Here is an 11,773-nt window from a genome sequence, read left to right as displayed (position 1 = left end):
TAATCATAAATGCTACTACTACTACTACTACTACTAATAATATTGTCCATACTGTCAGGGGAGGTGGAGTTCACCACGTTGGCTACACCTATTTTAGGGGGCTGGTATCTGCTGGGAGGGGTGTTAAGTCTGGTTGGAAGACCCTTTATAGATTATGGAGGCCAGCAGGGAGGTGTGAATAATAATAATAATAATAATAATAATAATAATAATAATAATAATAAATAATAATTTATTTATACCCCACCCATCTGGCTGGGCTTCCCCAGCCACTCTGGGCGGCTTCCAAAAGAATATTAAAATACTATAATACATCAAACATTAAAAGCTCCCCGAAACAGGGCTGCCTTCAGATGTCTTCTAAAAGCTTGGTAGTTGTTCTTCTCTTTGACATCTGATGGGAGGGCGTTCCACAGGGTGGGCGCCACTACTGAAAAGGCCCTCTGCCTGGTTCCCTGTAGCTTTGCTTCTCACAGTGAGGGAACTCCCAGAAGGCCCTCGGTGCTGGACCTCAGTGTCCGGGTAGAATGATGGGGGTGGAGACGCTCCTTCAGATATACTGGACCAAGGCCGTTTAGGGCTTTAAAGGTCAGCACCAACACTTTGAATTGTGCTCGGAAACGTACTGGGAGCCAATGTAGGTCTTTCAAGACCGGTGTTATGTGGTCTCTGCGGCCGCTCCCAGTCACCAGTCTAGCTGCCGCGTTCTGGATTAGTTGTAGTTTCCGGGTCACCTTCAAAGGTAGCCCCACGTAGAGTGCATTGCAGTAGTCCAAGCGGGAGATAACTAGAGCATGCACCACTCTGGCGAGACAGTCTGCAGGCAGGGAGGGTCTCAGCCTGCTTACCAGATGGAGCTTTTATGTTCCAGTTTTAATCTAGGAAGGAGAAGAATTATCAGGCTTTCAAAGCTCACCTCTGGTCGGATACAGGCTTTTAAGAAACCCTGAAGTTTATTTCTAAGACTGTTTTGGGAGAATATTGCAGGCAACACTAATAAACATGGGAATGAGGAACTATTAAAATACTTAAATTGGTCTGTTTTATGCAGAAATGCCACAGGTCACCAGCCAGTTTGCTCCCCTTCCTAAAATAAAAGGCGTGATCTGAGCCTAGGGTGGTTGTTTTCCCAGTGTACAAAGAAAATATAATATATTTTTAAAATTCTCTGTGACTTCATTATAGTTTGTATCCTACTGGCAGAGACTGGATTTGGCATGAAAAATCTACATAATTCTCTCGCAGCATTTTTATTAACAAGGTATTTTATTTCACGGAGTTCAAATAAGCACAAAACTATTTGGTAAGTACATTATAATTACAGATTACAGACTAATTGGAGTGTTATTTATGCTGGAAGATTATGTAGTAATTATGTATGATGTTATTATGAAAAGGGGGGAAATCTGGCGAGTGCTATAGAAAACAATTACCATAAAAATTAGAACTAGATGCCATTTGATTTTATGATTATTCCTACCATATGAAAGAAGAAAGTGCCAACCAAAAAATAAAAATAAAAAAAATCTGACCAGGTTTGCTTGTTGCAGGGAATGCCAATAAATGTTGTGCACTTTGCAGTGAATTACAATTTTGACATTCACTCTGTTATGTACTGAGTTGAATAGGATCCAAATTGCAGCAGTCTGATTGGTCCTAGAACAATAGGATCCAGAATGCAGCGGTCTGATTGGTCCGCAGGAGCCACCCAGTCCAACTCCAGGTGGAAGTGAATCTGCAACCTGATTGGCCTACAGGAGACTCCCTGAATTAGCCAATCACATGGGGCCCACTGTGTAAATAATGTATATAAAGCAGACATTTCAGGGGAACTTCCATTCCTCCTCACTACTATGAGTTGAATAAAGAGCATGAAATCCACACTCAACTCCGAGTATATTTCACACTCAAAGCTTTTTCAGATCGGGAGCAAGAATTTGATTCAGTGGGGTGGCAGATATGAATTAATTAAGCAACAAATGCCTCTAAGCCAATATATTATGTCTTCCTTTTCAGATCCACCTTTAGCACCAATCTATATTTTAGAGAAGGGTGGCACTGTGGGTTAAACCAAAGAGCCTAGGACTTGCCAATCAGAAGGTCGGCGGTTCAAATCCCTGTGATGGGGTGAGCTCCCGTTGCTTGGTCTCTGCTCCTGCCAACCTAGCAGTTCGAAAGCACGTCAAAGTGCAAGTAGATAAATAGGTACCGCTCCAGCAGGAAGGTAAACGGCGTTTCTGTGTGCTGCTCTAGTTCGCCAGAAGCGGCTTAGTTATGCTGGCCACGTGACCCGGAAGCTGTACGCTGGCTCCCTCGGCCAATAAAGCGAGATGAGTGCCGCAACCCCAGAGTCGGACATGACTGGACCTAATGGTCAGGGGTCCCTTTACCTTTACCTTAATATTTTAGAGACCCCCTGACTACATAGCCCATGTGGAGCAGCATCCTCTTCTCACAGTGGCCAACAAAATGCCCCAGGAAGCCCACAAACAGGACCTGGATGAAACTTCTCTCTCCCCGCCTAAGGTTTCCAACAACTGGCATTCAGAAGCAGGCTGCCTCCAAGCTATGAAGGAGAAATATTTTTGTTTTTATGGTGATGATCTTGTGGTTCAGAGCTACCTTCAGTCAGCAAATGAGCTTTGGTGAAAGTAAATGTAAAGACATACATTTTGGGACACCCTTTCCCCAGTTAGGGCTTTCTATCTCTCCACACTGATGTGACTACTAATGCCTGTACAGCCTTGGTTCTCAAATGCCTTGGTTCCCAAACACCAAAAACCCAGAAATAAGTGTTCTGGTTTTCAAATGTTTTTCAGAAGCAGAACGTCCGAGACGGCTGACGGCTATTGTTTCTGGGTGCCTGCACCAATCAGAAGCCGCTCCTTGGTTTTTGAACAATTTGGAAGTCAAACAAACGTCCAGAATGGATTAAGTTCGAGAACCAAGATTATTTGGCGCTTTTGGTTTTGCTATTTATTTTGCCTTTTTGTTTTTGAGGCTTTTTTGGTTAATTTGTTTTTGTGACTTTGTGGAACCCAGTTCAGCTGATTGATTTTGTGACTGCGGAAACGGATAGAAGTCCCCCCTCCAAACAAGTAAGAACAAGTAAGAAAACAAGTAAGAAAATAATAATAATTTTAATTTTCATCATCTACAAGACTTATTTATTTTATAGTACCGTACACTGATTATTGCTTTCATTTATGGATCAATGGTCTCGTTAGAGAGTAAAATTCATGTTAAAGTGCTGTTTTAGGGGTTGTTTTTAAAAGTCTGGAACAGATTAATCCATTTTGCATTACTTTCTATGGGAAAGCATGCCTTGGTTTTGGAACGCTTTGGTTTTGGAATGGACTTCCGGAACAGATTAAGTTTGAGAACCAAGGTACCACTGTACAGTGCTGTGCATGCACTTCATGAGACACAACAATCTGCTGATTGTCGTGTCTCATGAAGCACATGCCTTAGCCTGCAATGTTTGCCTTATGAACTACACCCAGCGCTCTCTTCTTCTTTTTTTAGCCAGAAAGCGCCAGAGCACACCTCGGGCATGTCTCAGTTGGGTGCCATTGCGAGCTGCTGCTCCTCCCCCCTTCTTCTTGCCTGTATGTACTTCTGAAAAGCCCAAAATGACCACTTCAAGTCAAAACAGATGCTGGCCAGCTTGTGTGAGTCTTCACTTATTAACATATCTATGAGCCCATTTAGCTCCAGCCACTCCTACCCATGATTGGTCACGCTATGGGGCAAGGCTAAGTCATATTTCCTTTTCTTCAACTCATCTCCCGTGTCACGGGGGCGGACTCTAAGCTTTCCATCCAGGTTCTCTACGAGCTGCCCTAGCCATCTGCTTGAATCTAAGAGAACGATGAAAGTGGGGGCGCATTTATTTGACCCACATCAGAACCCAGGGGAGACTCCCAAACCAGTGAGGGAGACAGCTTACCATAGTTTTTAGTGACTCGGTGGGAGGTGAACATGGCTTTTGTCAAACTAGCATCTGTTCAGCGCTGTCCCATGTTGCCTGGCGACTTACTGTAACAACTTAATGGTGAGTTCCGGCGCCCTTTCAATTGTTCTTATGAATGTTCGTGATAAACACTGTAGGCCTGGGGCCTCCAACCTGGACACATTCATCAGAACATCTGCAGAGGGCACCTCAGCAGATAGCTACAACATCCTAGCAGTTGCAGACTCTATGTATGGCCATTACCCATAGAATGAATTCCCCAAAGGGTAAAAGATTAGCCTTCTGTTGCTGGTAGCAGCTAGCCAGGAACTGGATGGCTTCCCTGATTCTCCTTCTACCAGCTGCTGGCTCCTGGTGGTGTGCTGGCAAAGACTTTCCATTTAGCGGTTATGGCTAATGATAGCTGATAGGATCATTTATGAATCAGTTCTCTGTCAATGCAGCTCCAGCACCAATGCATGTAAAATGAGCCCAGTTAAGTTTCCTCTATGGTAGGTTTCTTAATGAGATCTCTGCAAATGTCAAAACGTTTCCACTTTGACATCAGCGTTTTTCAACTTTGATGTCAGATTGCAAAGTTAATTCTTATTAAGTTAGTTAGTTAAGTTGCTTTAGCTTCTTCTACTTAAGCATTCCTTCACACAAACAGAGGTGTCCTGAATTGATTTGTCCAGGTGAAATAGAAAGGACATAAGAGATTCAATAAAACAATATGGATCCTTTATTTATGCATTGAGTTTATTTATCACTCCTCTGCCAAGGCACTCAAGGCAGTTTACAACTCTAAAACCCTACAAAATGGAGGAGTTCTCTCAGGATGACCGATGGTCCATGCAGGAGCCAATCACACTCATTCTCTAGACTGGGCTGCCTTGCGTCTGCCTTCCACCAGGCCTCATTAATAATAATTATTAGCATTAAATGTTCACTTTATTTTTAACAACAATATCAAATGCAAATGATGGCACCAGGCATATTTCTTTGGGGAGAGCATTCCACTGCGTGGTGGTTTGGGGGACTCATTCTTGTGTAGCTTCCTTCCTCCACAATCTCGGTTTGAGGCAGATGGAGAAGGGTCTTTGTTGAGGACCGCAAGGTTCAGGTTGTTTCATGTGAAGAGAGGTGGTCCTTGGGATATTGGGGTCCTAAACCTCATAGGGGTTTGTAGATTAAAAACCAGCACTTTGAACTGAACACAGAAACTACTTGGTAACCAGTGCAGCCATTGTAATATGTTCAGACCTTCTCATCCCTGTCAGTAATGTGGCTTACATAGCCCCAGGGAAAGGGTTGGGTGGTCTTCTCCTCTGGTCATTATTGATTTCTTCAGGAGCATCAGCCAAGCAGTCTCCAAGTACCCAGGCACCATTGTCAGCAGTTGAAAGACTTGCTTCCCTACTTGTTGGACACCTGACCTCACACCCAGAGGTCAGGGAAGAAACTATGCCTCTTGTTCATCACTGTCAGCTCTGATGTCTTGGCAGAGAGCTGTGTAGCATGGTTCCTGCACTTCTTGATCTTTGTCATCGATGTTAAGAGAAGCTGACTAGCATTTCTGATAAATTTAAGAAGGAGCCTTTTCACATTTCATTGTATTTGACACCGTGGATCGCAGAGCATCTTTCCTTAAACTCCTCTGCGTCACACTGGCTGAGCATCTGGTCCTCTCAATTGCTGGGGTGAGATTTATGGCTTTCCACTTTCCGCCTGTGGTCTATGACCTCTGAACTATATTTAGTGAGAATGTCTCCCTGTCTTGCACATTTCACCGTAGTTGAGTTGTAAAGAAGATTCCAGATTCAGTCCCTGACATCTCCACTTGAAAGGATCTCTAGTATAAGACATCCGCTCCTGAGTGCTTGGGGATTGTTGCCAAAGTGGGTAGACAATTGCGAGTTAGATAGATCAATGGGTTGAGTACATGACAGGTTATATGTACACAGGGCGAGCCCACCTGTAAGGCAAGCTGAGGCAGTTGCCTCAGGTAGCAGATCTCAATGATCTCAATGTTTATCTTTCTTTCCCTCTTGTTTCTGATGTAGATATTCATTTACCCCTTCTTTTCTTTCCTGGCATCATTTTGGGGTCTGCCTCAGGTACCAGAATGTATTGGGTGCCTTGTGTGTACAGATTGAGAGTATAATGTGTGTGTTCTCATTAACTAATACCTATCCCTATTTCAGCACTGGCTTTCCCCCAAAGTTGATTTATTCCATTGAAAGTTTCACAAGTTCTAATGGGACACCAGCCTGTTTCTCATTCTGTGTGCCTCACATCTCGCCATTAAAGGCCAGTAAAATGCCCTGCCAGAGCTGTAAAGTACTGATTTGTGTTTGCCAACCTGAGAATTTGGGTTAAAAGGTAATTATGCATTTTCAGAATGTTATAATAATTCACAATAAATCTTTTTGTCGGGTTGCGTGAGTTGCAAAAATGATCTGCACTGCCTGTTCTATTACTCATTGTAATAAGGGGAGGGTGCCAATAACACCCTCCCCATCTAGATGCTTTGATTATGAACAGCTGATGGGATTCACTGAGTCACTTTTCATTAGGCTTATAAAGATGCTTGGAATATCCTTATTCACAAGAGCACCGAAATGTTCTCTTGCACCTTACCAAGAGAACTGACATTTCAAAAACATACAGAGCAATGCAACAGTGGCTTAGAGCAGATATCCAGGGTCCTGCTTACCAGAATTAACAGGAGACCCCCAGCCAAAATGTAGCAAGTTCATTAACCACATATCAAGTAATATCATCTGCAGAAAGGTTTCCCAAACTTCTGAGTTTTACCTCCACATTCACCTATAAGAAATTGACTAGTGTGCTATAAATTTTCAAAGCATCTATTTCAGAGGTCTTTTGAATCCAAACTTTTATAATTAGTTAGTAAATCCATTTCTAGTTTGGTTATTATTGTGGAGGTTTGTTTTTTAATCTATGGTTTTTCTTTGATGTAGATACTTCTTGTCAATGCTTTTGTAGCCTCCCAAAAGTTGGTAGGATTAGCATTGTCATTGTCATTTTCCTTAAGCAAGGAAACATTGTCAAGTATTTCTGCTTGCCAAAATTGCACATTCATTTTGGACAGACAGGCGTTGATATTATAAATTACCCTTCTTAAGATAGAAGATGCTTCTACATGCCTCAGGCTTAGGAAATATAATTAAAAGACTCGTGGGTCACTTCACCTGTCTTCTGAATCCTGAGGGCTCCAAGTCTTTTATTGTAAAGAAACGTTTTTGATGCTAGTGAAAGAAGAACAGTTCTCTCTCTCTCTCTCTCTCTCTCTCTCTCTCTCTCTCTCTCTCTCACACACACACACACACACACACACACACACACTTTTCCCTTACCAGTAATACTTTCCCCCTTTCCTGGCTTCTGAACAAAAGGAATAGTGATATTTTGTGGAATGACTGGGAAGAATTTAGGTAATGGCTTTTAAGGCTGTTCAGTGATTTGCACTTAGAGCTAACACAAAGCACAGAGAGATGTCTTCCTCCTTCTCCTCTTCTTCTTCTTGCTTTAAATGACCTTGCTATAGAAAACAGAACTCTTGGGTTTATTATTCTCTGTTACAAAACACTGCATGTTCCCACCACCAGACCTAGAATGACCTTGAAGGTAAGGCAGCAGAGGCTTGGACTAGGATCTTATTATAGATGGTGCTCACAAGGCCTCAACCCCCACCTCTTTTAAGTAAGGGTGTATCACAAAGGGTGCGGACTGTGAGTGAACAGGTTTTGGGATCAAAATCCCTGTCAGCCATTAAAATTCAGAGAGAGGGAACTAAGGCAGGCTGCAATTTCTTGCCATCAGTCCCTACTCTTGCCAACTGATATAAAATAATAGTGATAATAAAGCCCAAATAGTTTGTATCCATTCTCTCTGAAAGACTGCATTTCCTCATATGAACCGGCCTTGGTTTTGAGATCTTCCGGGGAGGCCTTGCTGTTGGTCCTACCACCACCACCGGCTTCCTTGGTAGGGACATGGGAGAGGGCCTTCTTGGCAGAGTCTGCTACCCAACTGTGGAACTCCCTCCCTACAGACTTCTTTTCCTTCCTCCAGCAGGTGACTTATTTCTTCTTCCAACAGGTTTTTGGGAATTGGCTGCTTTTAAATAAAGGACTAGCACTGTTCAGTTTTTATTGTAATATTCTGTATGTTTTTAATATAAGATCAGATAGATAGGTGATGGGTAGATATAGATAGATAGATAGTTTATCAATGTTTAATTGTTTTTAATGATTCTTTTCCTTATTTTTTTAGCTGTTCTTATTTTTATCTGTAAACTGCCTTGAGTCCCTGTAAGGGGAAAAGGCAGGGCATTAATAATAATAATAATAATAATAATAATAATAATAACAACCATACCAGCAGGAAGCCTCCCATCCACCCTGTGTCCCACATTGCCAAAGCATATATTTCCATGCTACTTCCTTTGTCTTTTCCAAAAATCAAGGCACCGGAGAATAGAACCACAGAACTGTAGAGTTGGAAGTGTGGCTTGATGATGGCGTCCGGCACATTCTGCTGCGCGTCACTGCGCTCCTGTGCCTAGCTCTCTCTTAGCTTCGTCTCAGCAGAGTCTCCGCAGCGGTAGAAACTGTTGCAGTGTGTGGGTAATAAATCAGACTGTACGCAGGCTTTCTTGCTTATCTCCAACAGTCTTTAATCGTGTAGCAAAACATCTTCAATCAGCCCGGTGAAAGAGCGCACATCTTTCGCCTCTCGGTCAAAACCGAAAGAGAACTCACACACAGACAACATTCCCGTATGTGAACACAACCACGCCTCAGAATGTGAGACGTCACTCAGAACTGTTTAACCCTGTAAGTTCTGATTCTCTTCACAGGAAGTAACCCAAAGGATTGTCTAGTCATACCCTCTGCAGTGCAAAAATCTCAACTAAATCATCCATGACAGATGGACATCCAACCTCTGCTTGAAAACCTCCTAGGAAGGAGAGCCCACCCCCTCCTGAGGGAGACCATTCCACTGTCAAACAGCTCTTACTGATGTTCAGTCAGAATCTCCTTTCTTGTAACTTGAAGCCATTGGTTCGAGTCCTTACGCCGCGGAGGAGGAGAAAGCAAGCTTTCTCCACCTTCCTTGTGCTAGCCCTTGAGATATTTGAAGAGGGCTGTGTATCTCCTCTCAGTCTCATGAGTTCCACCACCTCCAAGTGACTTGGCCTGCTGCAAAGCCCTCACTCACACACCACCACCATGGTTTGCTCTTCACGAAAACAATGATCATCTGCTTCCATCTGCCCCTTGTATTTGTCAGTGTATCCCATCTGTTCCCCGATGCTTCCATCCCAGATGGCTATCAGCACCGACTGGCTTGAGGCAATTCTTTGAATACTGCCATGAATAACAGGAAGTTTGGAGCGTGTAATTTTTTTTTTTTTTAATCTGGCCATTGAAGAGAATCATTATAAAATTCTTCCTTTTGATGATTTCTTTCTTCTAGCCAATTTTTTAAAAAAGAAAAAAGAAACAGTATAGGAAAGGGTATGTGTGTGTTTAAGGAGATTGGTTGCTCCAAACTCCCTTCAGTTTCCTTTGATCTCACAAGTGTCTGGTGGCTGAAACCACACATTCCAATGCTCCCAATCTATCAAGGATAGGTTCTGTTATTTTGTTACCTATCCCTGGGAAATCGTTGCCAGCAAATTCTTAAAGAAGATGCAAGAAACTGTAGCTGTGGTGAAAAGGGTTCTATTTATTCAAATATAAGAACATAGAAGGTATGCAAACAAACAAACAATAAACCACAATTACCCAAATCAAACTATAGTCTGGCCACTGGAATTTCCCTGCTCCCTGAATGGGCATGCATGGCACAAGATGAGAGATCCTGGTATACTTACAATGACTTTATTGGGAATACACCAAAGCTTGCAGGCAAACCAGTCCTTTCTGCACACCCCCCCCCCAAAAAAAGAGAGTGAAACAGAATACAGAAATGCCTAAAATTTGTCAGTCTCAATTCTTGTGTACAGATATGTTTTTAGAATAATTCCTCTCTTTGAAATAGGAATACAGTCGTACCTTGGTTCTTGAACGCCTTGGTACTTATACATTTTGGCTCCTGAACGCTTCTGCTTGGCTGCAGGAAGCTCCTGCAGCCAATCAGAAGCCGCACCTTGGTTTTTGAACGGTTTCTGAAGTCAAATGGACTCCAGGAACGGATTAAGTTTGAGAACCAAGGTACCACTGTACAATATATCTCATCGTATTGGTGAAGAACATGACCTGGGGGCAGATTTTGCATGTTTAAAACTTGAATAAAAGATTTATAAGGAACACATTGTAAGACAATTTTGTAGGCAACCCCCCTAGCTTTTAAATTAATAGAGAGGCTTCAGCAGAGCAAACCATTTCATAATATGCTTCTAACAACAAAGAACTGAGAGGTACAGTGGCTGGAACACGACTGCTTGGCATGAGAATTGGAGCAATCTCAAAGCAGGTGTCTTGTTTTCAAATGGGAAAATATTGGGGTTTATATATTTGAATGTAGCACTTTCAAAAGCTTCACTGACATCAGGGGTGCCAACTTTAATAAAATATATTGGGGGGGCAGGTAAGCCCCACCACGCATAATCAATCACGTGACATGATGAACACACACCATTTGAATGGCAACACCCATCAACTTTTTTGGGGGTGGCCCCCTCAAATATTTTATGGGGGGGGAGAAGACTCCTTGGCCCCTAGGAGTTGGCTCCTATGCCTAACATCACACTGCAATCCTAATAAGGATCCTTTAAAAGTAGGTCAGTATGAGTGTACAACTCATGCTTGCTTGTTTGTTAAATTTATATCCCACCCTTCTTCTAACCCTAACCCTTCCAACTGTCCCATTCAATGTTTCTATGAAAATAAATCAACAAAGTATTTAAAACACCTTAAAAATTGCAGATGGAAAAGAAGGCTAAGGAATTATGTGGCTTGGCTAAGGCCATAAAGTCTTCTTCTTCTCTGGCAATCACTCGTAGCTGAGTAAGATTGTCTTCCATAAACACAGTTTTAACAATGAGTCCATAAGTGACTGTGGAGGCCAATTCTGGACCCACACATCCTTCCACAGTGGGGACATTGGTTCCTGGGCAGGAGTTGATCACGGTGTGGATTTGCCAAGTGTGCCTTCCTCTTAGCACGTTTCTCCCTTGCATTCTGAGTTTGAGTGTCTTCAAAGTCCATGACACCTTTGGTAAAGGCTGTTCTCCAACTGGAGCACTCACAGGCCAGTGTTTCCCAATTGTCGGTGTTTATACTACATTTTTAAAGACTTGCTTTGAGACAGTCTTTAAACCTCTTTTGTTGACCACCAGTGTTACGCTTTCCATTTTTCAGTTTGGAATAGAGTAGTTGCTTTGGAAGACGATAATCAGGCATCTGCACAACATGACCAGTCTAATGAAGTTGATGTTAACGAATAATTGCTTCAACACTGGTGATCTTTGCTGCATCCTGTATACTGATATTAGTTCACCTGTCTTCCCAAATGATGTGTAAGATTTTTTGGAGACACCGTTGATGAAATCTTTTGAGAAGTTGGAGATGGCGTTTGTAAGTGGTCCATGTTTCACATGCCTACAGTAAGGTTGGTAGTACAATAGCTTTGTAAACAAGCATTTTGGTTTCCCTGCAAATGTCCCGGTCCTCAAACACTCTGCACTTCAATCAATAATGGCAGGAGGACTTCTTGATTCATAGCTCAGTCACCTTCCAGCTCTGCCACACCAGCAGCTAATCCACATTCCATCATTGCATTGTGTCA

The sequence above is a fragment of the Podarcis liolepis genome (genome assembly GCF_965112155.1).
Source record: "Podarcis liolepis genome assembly, chromosome: 8".
Taxonomy (NCBI): domain Eukaryota; kingdom Metazoa; phylum Chordata; class Lepidosauria; order Squamata; family Lacertidae; genus Podarcis; species Podarcis liolepis.
Note: the sequence above shows the minus strand (reverse complement) of the source record.